The sequence below is a fragment of the Trachemys scripta genome, chromosome 1 (genome assembly GCF_013100865.1).
Source record: "Trachemys scripta elegans isolate TJP31775 chromosome 1, CAS_Tse_1.0, whole genome shotgun sequence".
Taxonomy (NCBI): Eukaryota; Metazoa; Chordata; order Testudines; family Emydidae; genus Trachemys; species Trachemys scripta.
The window spans coordinates 264,599,635-264,616,720 of record NC_048298.1 but is presented as its reverse complement, the minus strand read 5'-3'; the positions used below and the strand labels follow the sequence as shown (position 1 = coordinate 264,616,720).

General features: G+C 43.0%; 1 long non-coding RNA gene across 1 annotated transcript; it reads left to right on the top strand.

Annotated features, from left to right (window-relative positions):
* Positions 1-243: 243 nt before the first annotated feature.
* LOC117873360 lies at positions 244-6,176 on the top strand. The gene is made up of 3 exons (XR_004644699.1): positions 244-309; positions 5,143-5,203; positions 6,102-6,176. It is a non-coding gene; the product is annotated as an uncharacterized LOC117873360 (long non-coding RNA).
* Positions 6,177-17,086: the final 10,910 nt, after the last annotated feature.

Here is a 17,086-nt window from a genome sequence, read left to right as displayed (position 1 = left end):
TATACACTGAGGTATTTATTCTGTAATCCTTACATTAAATAGATTTTTAAGGCCAAAAGAGATCATTACGGATTGTTTATGAGAATAGTTCCTATTGAAATCAATGGGAGTACTTGTGGATTAAAATATTTCTTATCTGAGTAAGAGTAGTTGAACTGGGTCTATGGTGATAGCACACCTAATAATGGTATACTGTCTTGTGTATTTTATATCTGCAGGTATCCATTTACTTCCCTGATCAGAGGCTACAGAAGATGTTTTCATTCTGTGTGGCCTTGATTGTTACATGAGAGAGACAAGATGGGTGAGGTAATATCTTTTACTGAATCAACTTCTGTTTGTTACATGACCATTTAAGCCACCCCATTTCAAGTAGAACAAAGCACCTTCACTTTTGAGAGCAGTCCTCCAGAATGGTAATTCAATCTGAGTCAAGTATGACAGAAGGGCAGCTAAATATCATGTATGTTAATTCTAGAAGAGTTGCTAGCATGGTGGGCTAGTATTAGGATCTCTATTACTGTGCCAGAGAGGAAAACCTGTGTTTTATTATCTGTGCCACTGTTCTTCCCGGTAGGTTGCTACATCTTGGCTTTAATTGGAACTTAATGAGAGGCTTTTTCTAGATAAATGTCAAAAGATAGAACCGTACTCATGAATAGACTCAATAGAACAGAATAAAGGATGCAGCAGATCCGTGGATTACAAAATAATGTTAGTAATTTGGATGCTTTCAAATGGGCAGATGTTTCAGAGAAATATGCTGGATATATCCAATATATATTTTCCCTCCTGAAGTGCCACTAACAAAAATAATCACCAAATTCATTCCAGCTCTTGGTGTCATGAGTAGGGTTTTATCTTTTGACTTTTATTTGCTATGGGTCTGGGAGATTTCATAGCAGCAGATTAAGGCAGGATCCTTGCATCCAGGACTGGTTGTATGTGGGAGCCATGTGGATCACTGAGTCAGTGAGAAACCATGCACTTATCTGGGACGCTACAGGAGAAAGATCAAGGAATTCATTGGGGAAATGGTGGGGAGTCCAGGAAGAAAGAGTCTATTTGAGGGGGACTTGGGAGAAACACCAAGGAACTGGAGGAGAGAGATGGTAAACTGAAGTAAATACGTTTAGGGGAGCTGGCAAAAAATACTGTAGTGAATGTGGGCCCCATTTAGTCTTCATCCACCTCCACAGATTTGTGAGATGATAGTCAGCATTTTCCTTGCTAGTTTCCCCCATTACTAATGGAGAAAATTTGTTTCAAAAATCCAGCTACGCTTCTGTTAAAGGAGCAGCCATGTAAAAACCCATAGAATGTGAGTTATCAACATAAAGTATTGTCAGCCAGACAGGGCACTGGATATGTTATTTTTCAGACTGCTGTCAGAGGAATCAGTGCAAAAGAGTTAGGCTTATTTTGCAGGCTGTTACATTCTTACACACACACACACACACACACACACACACACAATCTCTCACTAAAGGAAACATCCATCCTTACATAGTATATGGAGATCAACAGGTTTTGCATTCCTTGTGGTGTTATCATGCCCTTTCATCAGCTAACCAGTTAATTTACACCACCACAGTCTTCCTGTTACAGATAGAAAGAAGGATTTGTTGTAACCTGAAACCCTAACTTACTCATTACCCAACAGACATCCATTTGCCACAGCAACGACTATAAAGGCAGTTTAATGGAACCCTTCCCTGCAGCTGGAGAACATCATGCTGTCTGGAGAATTCCTAGTAAACAGGCATTTTCCAAAATATAAACATTTGATTTTTAAATTAATATTTATTCTGTTTTGCCCCAAATGTATTTTTAAAGAGGAAATGTCTATATAAATAGATGATTAAGATCCAGAGTGCGTGTTACCAAGGATAGCGATAGCCTTATTTCTGATAGCCGAAGGAAGAAAACATTCTAAATCTACGAGGAGCCAAAAGGAAACACAATTTTGCAAACAACTTCCATTGCATTTGGGGGTGAAGCACAATCAAGGATTTAAATGTTTTCTGAGTGCACTGGTTGTGCACAAAGTCACACAATAGCATTTGGAATCCTTTCTGAAGCTGTGGATAGCAATGCATCAGATCATAGCTGGCCCTGTGCTGGTATGCTAGAATGGCAGGGAGAAGGTCAAAGAAGCCTTCCCCACTATGCACACTCATGCAGGGAGAGGCTCAGTCCCTGTGCCTGCCTCACCTGAATACAAGGACCAGAGAGTGATAATGCTGCTACTGGTGCTAGAGGCCCCGATTTCGGAAAGTATTTAAACATAACTTTACACACATAAGTAGTCTCACATGGGACTGCTCATGTACTTAAAATTATGCACATGCTTTATTACTTTGCTGGATATCCCCAGTTTAAGACTCTGGTGCAGGGAGGGGAAGGAGGGAGGGAGGGAGGGAACTTCATCTATGGCAGGGATCAGCAACCTTTGGCACACGGCTCACCAGGGTAAGCACCCTGGCGGGCCAGGACTGTTTGTTTACCTGCCACGTCTGCAGGTTCAGCCGAACGCAGCTCCCACTGACCGCGTTTCACCGCTCCAGGCCAATGGGGACTGCGGGAAGCAGCGCAGGCCAAGGGATGTGCTGGCCGCCGCTTCCCGCCACCCGCATTGGTCTGGAGCGGCGAACCTAACCTGCGGACACAGCAGGTAAACAAACCGGCCCAGCCCGCCAGGGTGCTTACCGTGGCGGGCCGCGTGCCAAAGGTTGCCGATCCCTGCCATAGGGTAAAGCCAAAATCATTGGCTCTCTGCACAGGGGGCATGCCAGGGGTGAGAAAAGTAGACAACTGGAGTGCACTGCACTCTAGCAATCCCTAGCTGGCTCTGAGTCCAAGGGGCTGTCTGCCAGCGGGGGCAGATGAGAGAAAAAACCCTGTGACTGTGGTAGTCTGTGTAATAAGTAGCATAAAACCAACTCCAGAACCAGGAAGCCACATTCAGCTTCTTTGAGACTCCCACTCTTGACTATGCCCAGCTGAGAGTCTGGCCCAGCTGTATTTAAAAAATGTTTCTGCTCTCATAGCCCATCTTCTAGCTGACCTTGCAGCGACAGCCCATCCTTTCATGGCAATAAGCTGTAATATCATAAGTAAGGCTGCAAGTCTGTCACGGAAGTTACGGCTTCTGTGACTTTCTGTGACCTCTTGTGACTTCTGCAGTGGCCAGTGCTGGCTCAGGGGCTGCCCAAGCTGGGCAGCAACAGCAGTTTGGGTGTGTAGGAGGGTGCTCAGCGCTAGGGGCAGAGGGTTTGGATGTGCAGAGGGGCACTTACCTCAGGGTGGGGGGCTCCCACTGGCATGGCCCTGCAGCTTCTAGGAGGCAGAGGAGTCGGGGCGGGGGAGGAGGGAGGAACTCCGTGCTGTGTGCTGCCTGTGCCAGCAGGGTCTGCCCCTGCAGCTCCCATTGGCTGCGGTTCCCAGCCAATGGGAGCTGTGGCAGCTGACGATTGTGCCCCTCCGTTGCGTAGGACATGTAGGGATGTGGAGCTGGTAGGGAGCCCCTGCCAACCCCACCAACCCTCTCCCCCCCCAGCACCAGCAGGGGTCCTGGGCTGTGCACCACAGCCTGGATCCCCCCACACCCAGCACAAGCAGGGTCCTGGGCTCCCGCCCCCAGCATCCGCAGCATCCCCGATCGCCGCCCCCCCCAGAGCACCTGCGGCCCCCTGCTCAAGTTTTAGTCACAGGTATGTTTAGTAAAAGTTGTGGACAGGTCACAGGCCATGAATTTTTGCTAAAAATACCTGACTAAAACGTAGCCTTAATCATAAGCACAGGACACTGGACCAAAAATCTGCACTTGGATAGGCACACAGTGTGCCAAGTTCACTACTGGTGCAAGGCAACCTAAGTCCATTGGTAATAGTATATTTAACCCAGAGAAAGTTAGCTGTGCAGTTTTAAAGGTAGAATTTGGCAATATGACACTACAATCAAGCAGAAAACTAGCCAACTACACTTTTTGCAAAGATTGCTCCTCTATGAAACTTCCCAAGTGGACACACAGTATATCAAAATAACAAGGAGAACATGGCTTTCAGAAGGGCTAGGTATCCTGTACTTAGTGTCGTTCCTTAACATGGTTATTTTTGGACTTGGTTACCAGGCTGCTTTATGGGCGCTGGAACAATTTGTATCGTGGGGGGGCTGAGAGCCATTGAACTAATCTGTAAACCATGTATATGATGGAAACCACTTCAAGCCAGGGGGTGCAGCAACGTCCCCAGCACCCGTAGTTCCAGCACCTATGGCCTTCTTGTTTAACTGTTCCAACTATTGGGCATACAGTCTATGTATCTTAGGCTAGTTTAATAGCAAGAAAAACCTGAGCAACATTGTAAGTCTCTTCTCTGCTTCCTCCTTACTTGAAGGTTTCCATTAACACCTAGAAGGAGTCCAGGAATGCTGTGCATGTAGGGGCTTTCAAAAAGCTGTTTTCAAATTTAAATGAAACAAATAGTTCCAATAAGATTAAAATACTTTAGAACAGTGTAGTTTTCCAGCAAGCAGAATAGCTGGCATAAATTACTGTTTTATGGAGGTTTGCAGTCTGTTCAAGGAACAGTTGAGAACATGCACCTCATGACAATGCATTAAAGATGGGTTCAAAATGGTGCATCTTTTTGCCTTGATTCATTCTGCATGTATTACATATTTAGCATATTTCAAAAGATTGGAATGGTAATGTTAGTGGTTCAGAGTTACAGGTAAAATAATGCCTACGTGAAGTGATAAGCACCACAGAGGGAGATAATCCCTGCCCACCTGCAACATTGATATTTTTAATACGGCTAGGACAATATATTTAATTAGAATTAATTGCTGTTCCTCTTGAATAATACATTAATGGAATAATAGCCACGCATTTTCTTTGTTCAGTACCCAAATGACACTCACTTTAACCTTTCCTAATTCTCTCTAGGAAAATACATAATTAAAAAACAATTAAAACCCCATGTTTGGCATTATAGTATCTTAAAGGGAAAAGGAACCAGTAAGTTTTAGTATCTTCTAACTGCCAAACAAAAGGCCTCCCATGATGGTATGCATTCTTTAGCCATATATGTGTTGCACTGAGCATTCTGTAATATGACTGAATGATTTCTTTCTCCGTAGGATCCTTGCAAACATGATTTCTCTCTCTCTCGGTCTTCCCAGCCCCAATAAGGCTATTCCAGTGAGTACAATTTTAAAATGTGCTAATAAATAGAAGTGAACATTATGGAAAAATTAAATGTTGGAAATATAAGTCAGGACACAATATCCTAGTCACATTTTTAGAAAGACCACATGGTCCTTCATCTACTGTATGGTATGGAAAAATTATGGGAAACCAATGGCAGTGGTGGCAACCTGCGGCCCACGGGTTGACGGTCCACAGGCACAGCATTCCCGCAGCTCCCAGTGGCTGGGGTTCGCCATTCCCGGCCAACGGGAGCTGTGGGAAGCAGCAGCCAGCACATCCCTGAGGCCCAAGCCGCTTCCCACAACTCCCATTGGCCGGGAACAGCGAACTGCGGTCCCTGGGAGCTGCGGGCGGCTATGCCTGTGGACGATCAATGTAAACACTGTCTCGCGGCCCACCAGCAGATTACCCTCATGGGCCGCATACAGCCCACGGGCCACAGGTTGCCCTCCACGGCAATGGGGGATGTACAAATGCAAAAGGTGGCTATGTGGTAGCATACTCCACAGTATATAGCAAGCACTACTTCTTCATTGCTGCAGTGTAGCACTCTTCACAACTGGAGGGCATAGCCAAAGACAGAGGAGTAGATGGAAGAGCAGCATTACCACATCCATTTCCCTTTGCAGAGTGGAGTAAGTCACAGTATAGAAAGCATCTTCCTTTAGAAGTGAGGTGAGCCTATGAGTACCTCTTCCATGGCTTTTCACTCTCTGGAGACTTATGGGCCCATCCGGTATCGTCATGGCAGAGCTGTGCTACTCGTGTTGAGTGAGGGAGAATCTTGGCCAGAACAAAGTCCATGGAATCTGACCCTATTGTTCCTCTGTATTTCAGTCTTTTGCTAATGCTAGCAATCCCACTCACTAACTATTCTTTCTGCTTCTAGCCTGCATACTAGATGGGACAACATGCAGAGCTGTGGCCCAGAAACAGCTTCACATGGTGACATGGTGGTTCCCCATTCTCCATAAATTTTCACATGAAGATGAGTGTATGACCCTGTTTGTTTTTTCTTCCACATGCTAATCTATCTCTGTTTGATATTATTTATTTGTTTGTTTGTTTTGTTTTACCATAGCACCTAGGAGCCCTTGGCATGGACTACCACCCAACTCTGCTAGGTACTGTACAAACACAGAACAAAAAGATGGTCCCTGCCCCAAAAAGTTTACAATCTAAGATTAAAACAAGAGACTACAGATGGAAACAACAGCTAGATAGGAGATTACAAGGAAACAATTAAAATAATATTGGTCAGGATGATAGACAACAGCCTAGCTACATTGCCAAGCTTTTTGTAGGCATCACAGCAAAGGAAGATTTTGAAGGAGGATAATGAGGTAGCTTTATAGATGTTTAAGATGCTTGTTTGAAAATTTAACAAGTGGACAAAGGAAGAAAGAGCTGACATCTTGAAAGTGAATGAGAGATGATATTTTGGGTGGGTCTTGAAAGTGAAGATGAGAAGCTTGTGTTTGATGTGATAGAGAAGTGGGACCCAGTAGAGGGAAGCCCAGACAGAGGGGACATAGTCAAAGCAATAGGCTTGTAAAATGACTATTGCAGAAGCATTCTGAATGGATATGACCAGGGTAAGATTGCTTTTATCAAGGCCAGAGAAAAGGATGTTGTAGTATTGGAGATGCAAGATGATCAGAGCCTGGGCAAGGATTTTAGGTGTGTGGATGGATAGGATATCCATTTTAGGGATATTATGCAGTGAGAATTGGCAAGACTTAGACATAAGTCTGGATGTGAAGACCTAGAGAGAGGTCCAAATCAATGATGACATCCAGGTTATGGGCCTGAGAGGCAGGTTGGTGATATTGCCATAGTGATCTAGAAAAGAGGGGAGTAGAGGGGAGGGCTTGAGGGGAAGATTGAGAGCTCTATTTTAGATATGTTGACCATGAGTTGACAGCTAGACATCCATAAAGAGATGTTAGAGAGACAGATTGAGACTTCAGTTTAGACAGGAGGCAGCTCTGGAGAAGAGAAGTATATCTCTAGGTCATCAGCATAGAGATGGTAGTTAAATTTGTGTTTGTGGATGAGATTATCCAGAGTGAGGGTGTAAAGGGGTAAGAGAAAGGGACCAAGGATAGAATCCAGTAGACCTTCCCCCAAGAAAGTTGGAGGGGGATGAGGATGATCTGCTGAAGGAATGATTAGAGAGGCAGGAGGAGAACCAGGAAAGGACAGAGTCATGGCAGCTAAGGGAGGACAAGAAGAACATGGTCAACTGTGTCAAAAGTAGCTGACAGATCAAGGAGGTTGAGGATGGAGTACTGGTTCTGATCTGTGACTAGGAGAAGGTCATTAAAGACTTTGGTGAGAGTGATTTGAGTGTACTGCAAGGGGCAGAAGCTGGATTTGATAGGATTTAGGCTGGAAATGAAAAGAAGGACTCCAGAAAGGTATTGTGGAGAGTTTGTTCAATGAGTTTAGAGATGAAAGAGAGAAGGGAGATGAGGCAGAGAAGGTAGAGGCTAGTGAGCTCCAGGGTGGGAAGGGTTAAAATGGGAGACAGCATGCTTGTATTATGATCTGAGGAAAAAGTCAGAAGAGAGTGAGAGGTTAAGGAGAAGAGTAAGGGAGGGGATCAGAGTAGGTGCAAGGGAGATCAGGGGATGCAACGGCATCACTGGGACAAGTGGGGTATATTTGCAATAGCTTCTAATGAAGCCTGGGTTAATCCATTTCTACACTAATTGCATTTGTATAAAGAAATTTCTCACTCTTTTAAGACCCAGTCTTTTGTTAGCTTAGTTTGAATCATTTTATTTTTAGCTTGTTACCCTTTCGAACAGCTTTTTGGCATCCATCTTTTCTATTCCCCTCAGAGTTTTACATAGCATATTCACTTCCCCTCCTAATTGCTTCATGTATAAAGAATGAAGATTTTTTTTTCTTACTCTAAATAGCTACAATCCTTGAGATTGACTATTAGTGAAGGGGAAAAGCTCACAAAGTAGGGAGGAATGGTTTGGAGAAGCATCTGACAATCATCTGAGTCTTTGGTCAAGAAACTGGGTTAGGCTTTCCCATGGGATACCAGTTTTGGAACTGATGGATCCATTATCACTTCAAAGTCTTTTCCACATCAGTGTCTTACAATACGTGAACAACTGGTCCCCAGTTCAGCAAAGTTCTTAAACACATGCCTAACTTTAAGCATCTGATTAGTTGTATTCACTTCAATGGATATTAGCAGGGTAAGACTGTATTTATCAAGGTCAGAGAAAAGGATATTGCAGTAATTGAGATGCACATTTTCAAATACCTTGCTGAATCAGGGCCCTAGAACAGGGATCGGCAACCTTTGGCACACAGCTCGCCAGGGTAAGCATACTGGTGGGCTGGGCCAGTTTGTTTACCTGCCACGTCCGGAGGTTCGACTGATGGCAGCTCCCACTGGCTGCGATTCGCCGCTCCAGGCCAATGGGGGCAACGAGAAGCGGCAGCTAGCATGTCCCTTGGCCCGTGCCGCTTCCCGCAGCCCCCATTGGCCTGAGACAGTGAACTGCGGCCAGTGGGAGCCGCGATCGGCCGAACCTGTGGACACAGCAGGTAAACAAACCAGTCCGGCCCGCCAGGGTGCTTACCCTGGTGAGCCACATGCCAAAGGTTGCCGATCCCTGCCCTAGAATATGAACGACTGAGCATTTTTTTAACCTAGTTTTTATTACCCCAATTTTTTTCCCACACAAAAATCCAATTTTTTCAACCCTAACCTAGCCTGGTCACTTTCAAGTTGCTTTTCCTGCTAATTTTCTAAATGTTTCATGTTTTGAACACCTTGATAAACATTCCTCCTCCTCTAGGTCATTGGTTTATCCTATGAACAACAGCAGCTCTACTGCTAACAGATTCTTTTAACACTTCACTTGTCAGCTCCTCCCTACTCAGTATGTATCCATTTATCATATGGCCTCAGTTACTAAGCAATTTTTTTTAACCAGTTGAGAATTTCACCATCAATATCACATTAACTAAAATTTTACACCAGCCTTTTAGGTGGCACTGTATCAAAAGCCTTTGTCAGGTTCAAATGCTGTAGATAATATCTGCTACTTCATCCTTAGCAGTTCTTATTGTCACTTCCTCAAATAAGTTAATCAGATTTGTTAAGTGTGACCTGCAGTCTTTAGTTATCTAAGTGCTATTCTGTTTAACTCCTGTAATCACTGACTCTCAGATCATTCCACAAAAACTTTTTAATGTATATTACTAATGTGAATAAAATGCTTTTCTTTAACCTTTCCTTGGTTTGGAATACATGAGTTTTTTGACTGTTTCTTCAGCAGTTAATTTTTTATTTAGTTTTTATACAAACGTAAGGCCTCATTTTGCCATCTTTACTCATAGTGAGTAGTGTCTTTACTCTTTGAGTAGTCCTATTGATTTAAACTACTGGTAGCAGTAATGGCTCCTAGCATTTTTAATTGGTCTTTTTGACCTGCATGTGTCATTGACGAGATGATGCAGGCCTCTCCAGATGGTGTGTGTGGTTGTGCATGGGTTGAGCACAGGCACTTGGAACAGTCCATTGCATCTGGTTTGTTTCTATTGCTTTTTTTCTATTTCCCCCCTCAGACTGTACACCCCATGTCATCCACCAGCGAGTCTTTGAGAATATGTAAAAATTATTTTGGCAAAAATAATTATAAAATGCAAGCAGCTCCCGTGTTAAGAACAGGAGCTCCTTTCTTAATTATTTTTTATGGGATCCTGTTTTCATTCACTGTACTAGTTAACTTTTTCTTGGCCCTGTAGTTTTGTGCTATGCTTTAATAAAAATATTACAATCCTCCCACCCCCTTCCAAACTAAAAAATGCATCATACCCAAATCACTAGACAAAGACACATTCAGACTTTGCTTTTGTTTTTGCAACAGAAACATTCTGTTTGAAATATAATAAATCACTTCCTTGGCCCTCATATGTCAGTGTACACCACTCGTGCTCATTTTCCTCACACTCTTTCACTTAAGAAACAGATGTTACATGCTATAACAGGAAGGGAAAGGTGCTAGCAGGCATTTTGAGACCAGCTGTATACCTACAGTGTATTATGTTCCTGCAACAGTTTGTTCTCTTTAAAGCTGACGTATTACTTGCCACTTCTTCATATACACAACTTCCTATAGCCAGGGGAAATTAACTCCATCATAAAGTGTGAGTTTGATGGATCAGGAAACTGGATCACCCATCTTTAGCTCTCTGTTTCTCTATAAAAAAAGGTCTATGCTAAGGCATGATAATCTTTTAGATTTGGGTAGATTAAAATAGATTTTAATCATAATTGGGAAATTAATAGGAGGGGAGACTGGCAAATTAATATGATCTTCTATAGACCTATAGGTCTTTTTTGAATTTAGCTCATGTTAGTAGTGATTGAAAGACATTATCATCTGACATTTATTCAAGAGCCTGTCGGAAACAAATTTAGCCTCAGTCCAGGTCCTACTTGATAGATGCCCACATTTATGAGACTTACCACCCTATCTGGCACCCCTTGATGGTGGGTCTCTTCACATGGCCAAAGACTGAATGAGCATAGAAGGTGAACATCCCCTGTCCACCTTAGAGATGGTCTCTCCATGGCAGAGTTGTGGAACAAGTTTGCAACAGCCTTCGCTGTGGCTAAATACAGAGCTTTGTTGTCCAGTGGCATCTTTCAGAAGCACTAAAAACACAGAATAAATGCAGGTTTTCCCTTCAGTTACACTAATTACATTGACTGGTTCCAAGGAGGGTTGGTTTTCATGGGTGAACTTGTGCTGATAGTGTTAAAGGAGAATGAAGGACTACAGCAGTGTCTTGAGTTAGTGCAGACAGGCCCTGTGCAGCTCTTCTGGTGTACTCAGTTCTGACTTGAAATCTCTTTGCTATGCTGTCCCAGTCCTTGGCTCCTCTTGAACGAAGACTGACAATCATGCTGAATTGTGCCAAATTATGTGTTGGCTTTGCAGTGGTGCCAAAATGAGACTTGAATGAAACTACCCCAAAAATGTCTGCTTGTAGCCTAAATCAGCATTTGAACACAAGTCTCCAGAGGTGAAAGCCTAGTGTACTAAACTCCAGCTGTGACTTGATCAAAGCACAGCTCAATTTATATGTAGAATATGATTATAAGAACAGTCAGGAATTTTGTGAATAAGAGAAGAGTGTCAAAAATAAGAGAGGAAAGACAAATTTACAGAGCCTTGAGTTGGTGTTTTATTGTATATTAGTAACCCAGGACCTATCAAACCTTATATTTTTAAAACAATAAAGCAATAGAAAAGATTTTAGAAACAATAACACTTTTATGAGTGGAAGGTGTATCCCCAACATTCAGACAAATGTGATAGTTCATCTTAAAAGGCAAAGAAAAAAGGAGACTGGAAAGCTATGGAGATAGCAGCGCACCTTGTATCATTGCTCCCTGAGCAGGACGGAGTGGCGTTGATGATCTTTGTATTAGTTGTGAGCAGAATTTACCCTGCTGTGGTTGATGCTAGGCTAAGTGGTCAATGAAAATGAGGAAACAGGAAGGAACTAGGAAATAATTATGTCATTTGTTAGTGAGAGAAGAGATGGGATGCAAAGTTCACATTCAAACCAAAGCTCCCCTGAAATTCAGGTGTGTTCAGACTCCACCTTTTGCTTTGGCCCTGTTTCTAGTTTAGCATTATAATAAATATGAGGGCCTGCATATTATCTTGTGTAGTTAAAGTGAGTGAAGATGTCCACAGGAAGTGTGCATGGCACCAGAGAATCAGACTTCTTATCCATAGCCTTTATATCTACAAATAACCCAGTCATGACAAACCTCAAAAGAGAATGAGCCTCTCCTAACTGCAGCACTGTAGCTGCTATAGACAGTGCTCCTTGTTGAGTTTGGAGGACCTGGAGAACAGGCTACCTGGAGATTTAGAGAGAGCAATAGTCAAGGGACAAAGTAAGGGCCACTGTTTGAGGTCTCTAGGAAACAATAGCCAGTGAAATGAAGCTGACGGTTGTTAGTCAGTAAAGAACTGGACTAGAACTTCATAACAAGGTTTTGTCCTAAATACCAGAGAGCACTGACTATTTAGAGGTAAACTGCTTGTGGTATCTAATTAAATGAGTCTTCTGAGTAAGTGAATTATGCTGTTCTACTAATACATATTTTTATGTAAGAAAGACATGGAGCTGAGTCACTGACTAAGGCTTGGTCTACACTACCCCCCCCAATTCGAACTAAGGTACGCAACTTCAGCTACGTGAATAACGTAGCTGAAGTCGAAGTACCTTAGTTCGAACTTACCTTGGTCCACACGCGGCAGGCAGGCTCCCCCGTCGACTCCGCGGTACTCCTCTCGCCGAGCTGGAGTACCGCAGTCGACGGCAAGCACTTCCGGGTTCGACTTATCGCGTCCAGACTAGACGCGATAAGTCGAACCCAGAACTTCGATTTCCAGCCGTCGAACTAGCTGGTAAGTGTAGCCAAGGCCTAATAGGCATTAAAGCATTGATACTTATTTACAGTAATAGGCCTAGATTCACCAGTATGCTCCAGGTCCTTTGTGATGAGTTTATAGCTGCTCTGTGACATAAAACAACCATAACATACAGGTGGATTTGGCTCATAGGCACGCTAGACTTCACTATTACATTGACTCCAGCTAAAGTTTCCCAGGCATAATGTTCCTTAAAAGTCTTTATTTATTCATATAGTTCACTATCACTGACGTATGTATTGGGAAATACTACACCAACATTGGTATTATTCCTCTCTGTGACTGTCACTTCATCATCCACAGTGACCACATTACATCACGTTTCCAGAGAATTAAATGAAACACATTCAAAATGGGTAACATTCGCTGACTGGAATCATGGTAGGAGACACAGGTGGAACAGCTGCTGAAGGGGAGGCCTCTATATGCTGGGGAAATGAGCTCCTGCTAACTATATATCTTAGTTACTTATATGGCCTACATCTGAGCACCTCACAGTCTTTAATGTGTTTATCTTCACAATACCCTGTGAGGTAGGAAAGTATTATCAGCTTCTTTTTACAGATGGGGAACCGAAGCACATAGAGACTGACTTTTCAGGAAGGCTGTGGTGGAGCAGGAAAGTTTATGGGTAGTGCTCTAACCACTGGATCAGCCTCCATAACTGTTGCATTTTAATATCCTGGCACAGAGGCGAGTAACTGGGGATAGGCCTAGGGAGTGACTATTTGAACTACACTGTAAGTGCCCAGTCTTATAGGGACTGTGAAGGGACAGCCCCACAGACTGCCTGAAAGCTGCAGAAGGTTGGATTTTGTTACCCCTAACCTCTACATAGGCCAACTACATAAGCCCAAGTAGTATGCATAGTTTCTCAGATTCATGCAGGACTGAATAATTTCACCCAGTGTGCCTAGTTTCTTCTTCAGGGCAGGGGAAACCTAATCATTCATAAAGCAATGGGGGTTTCATTCAGCCAAGTGAAAATGAGAAGCTGGTTTAGGCTCTTACCACCCTGTACTTAGGGTAAAATCTGAAGTTTACTGAAATGTTGAAGAGATTCATGAAGATCACATTTCCAGATTCAGTGTTCAGTCTTGGAGATATTTAGTTAGATCTGCTTATATGTTAGGTTCCTATATGGGCTTCTGCACTGTGGATTGAAACACGACCACTGTATGTCTGAGCGCCTCTGAGTTGAGATATGTGGTGGTGTTGAGGCCATGTTCGTCTCAGGATATTAGAGAGACAAGGTGAGTGAGATAATATCTTTTATTGGTCCAACTTCTGTTGGTGAGAGAGAGACAAGCTTTTGAGCTTACACATTGCTCTTTTTCAGGTCTGAGAAATGTACTCAAAGTGTCTGTAAGTTCGAAAGCTTGTCTCTCTCACTAACAGAAGTTGGTCAATAAAAGTTGTTACCTCACCCACGTTATCTCTCTGACTTGTGATGAAATCCTATGCCAGTAAAGTCAATGGGATTTTTGCCAGTGATTTCAGCAGGACTAGGATTTCACCCATGGAATTCAGAGCAATTTATGGATCTGTTCCTGTGCATGATTTTGGAGGCAGGACATTTCCCAATGTCCTTTGCATTGCTGACATGATATAAAACAGAAGTTCAAGGAGTACATGAAAGATGAAAGTCAAATGTTTCTAATGGATGACAGGTGGCAAGAGCAGGAGAAGTTCTGGGAAGGTAAATTGACCTTTCTCTTACCATCTACACTCACACCAAGAACAGATGTGCAGCACATGGACTAAGGGAACAGGGCTCTGCCAACAAAACAAAATGAAAGGAAACAAGAAAAAAACATAAGTAACTATAAAATACGAATAAATGATTGTGAGTATTTTGGGGATTGTGTTGGATCAGAGACTTGTTCTACAACTTTTGCCAATGTCAAGGCTAGACCTAGCTAAGGGAGGCCTTAGTTTAGGAGGGAAAAAAATATAATTAAAGCAACATGTTTGTATGAGACAATGTGCTCTTCCAAAAATTAATTTAAAATCACTCTCAGATCTGCTGTTTTCTTTCTATTGTGCTCAATTGAAAAGAAAAACACAATAAGGTTCTTCTACTGTATGACTTTCTCTGAGTGTTTAGAAAATAATCTACCACCTTGACCAGCAGTACCTCTGATACAATGGGTGTATATAGAACAATGGATACATTAGATATTTTATTTCCCTGTGGCACCTTTTAATAAGTGAGTGGAATCACGTTAGTTGCCACGCTTGGGAAAACCTCTGAGGGGCAGGCTTCCAGGAATAACATCACAGGTCAAAACTAATTCCTAGTGGAATCCTATTGGGAAGACACCTGTGATGAAGTTGGCCGACATGTCAGGCAAAACAGATTGGTTGGCATTGTGGTGTAATTCCTGGAAGTTCTTTTCCTCCTTCAGGAATAATATGAAAGAAACATTGGCAGCTACCACCAAATTGCAGTACTACTAGGCAGTAGGTGGATGTTCGAGGCTGTCAGATGCTAGTGAAAATTATGATAAAAATCTTTTGGTGAATGGAATTTATTTAGTAATATTAAAAAAAAACCTCTTTGTAAAACCATGTGTAAAAGATAGGCTGCTTGAAAGCATTTAAAAGTGTTTTCTCATTTCTCCCACACTAATTCATCACCGAGATGGTATGTCAGGTTATGCTGATGACAGTATAATGGCCAAGTTCCATCTAAACAAACAATATACTAATAATGAAGGAGCTTACTCTTCTTCAATATCTTCATAAAAAAGGAAAAAGTAACCCCCACATAGTTACAAAGCAATTCAGTTAGCGTTTCTCAAACTTACTAAAAACAACGAGGAGTCCTTGTGGCACATTAGAGACTAACACATTTATTTGGGCATAAGATTCATGGGCTAAACTCCACTTCATCAGATGCATAGAATGGAAAATACAGTAGGAAGATATATATACAGAGTACATGAAAAGATGGGGTTGCCTTACCAGTTCTAATGAGACAATTCAATTAAAGTGGGCTATTATCATCAGGAGGAAAAAATCACTTTTGTAGTGGTAATCAAGATGGCCCATTTCAAACAGTTGACAAGAAGGTGTGAGTAACAGTAGGGGGAAAATTAGCCTGGGGAAATAATTTTTAGTTTGTGTAATGACCCATCCACTCCCAGTCTTTATTCAGGTCTAATTTGATGGTGTCCACTTTGCAAATTAATTCCAGTTCTGCAGTTTCTTATTGGAATCTGTTTTTGAAGTTTTTTTGTTGAAGAATTGCCACTTTTAAGTCTGTAATTGACTGAGGGATCGTCCTTCGGGATAGGTTGTAGATCCTTGATGATGCACTGGTGAGGTTTTAGTTTGGGGCTAAAGGTGACGGCTAGTGGCATTCTGTTACTTTCTTTGTTAGGCCTCTCCTGTAGTAGGTGACTCCTGGGTACTCTTCTGGCTCTGTCAATCTGTTTCTTCACTTCAGCAGGTGCGTATTGTAGTTTTAAGAACACTTGATAGAGATCCTGTAGGTGTTTGTCTCTGGCTGAGGCAGGGATCGGCAACCTTTGGCATGCGTGCCGCTAGGGTAAACACCCTGGCGGGCTGGGCCTGTTTGTTTACCTGCCGTGTCTGCCAGTTCCGCCAATAGCAGCTCCCACTGGCTGCAGTTCACTGCTCCAGGCCAATGGGGGCTGTGGGAAGCTGCAGCCCACACATCCCTCGGCCCGCACCGCTTCTCGTAGCCCCCATTAGGCTGGGACGGCGAACTGCGGCCAGTGGGAGCCACAATTAGCCGAACCTGTGGACGCAGCAGGTAAACAAACCTCATTCACAGAGCCAGTTATCTTGTCATAGAAGGCAATTAGGTTAGTTAGGCATGACTTGCCCTCAGTGAATCCATGCTGACTGTTCCTGATCACTTTTCTCTCCTCTAAGTGTTTCAGAATTGATTCCTTGGATCATGTGATGTGGTCTGGATGAAAGTTGGAGGCATGTAGGTAAGTATAGCGGTCAGTAGGTTTCCGGTATAGGGTGGTGTTTATGTGACCATCGCTTATTTACACTGTAGTGTGCAGGAAGTGGATCTGTTGTGTGGACTGGTCCAGGCTGAGGTTGGTGGTGGGATGGAAATTGTTGAAATCCTGGTGGAATTCCTCAAGGGTTTCTTTTCCATGAGTCCAGCTGATGAAGATGTCATCAGTGTAGCACAAGTAGAGTAGGGGCATTAAGGGACGAGAGCTGAGAAAGCATTGTTCTAAGTCAGCCATAAAAATGTTAGGTATCAGAGTAGCAGCTGTGTTAGTCTGTATCCACAAAAAGAACAGGAGTACTTGTGGCACCTTAGAGACTAACAGATTTATTAGAGCATAAGCTTTCGTGGACTATATGCATCCGAAGAAGTGGGCTGTAGTCCACG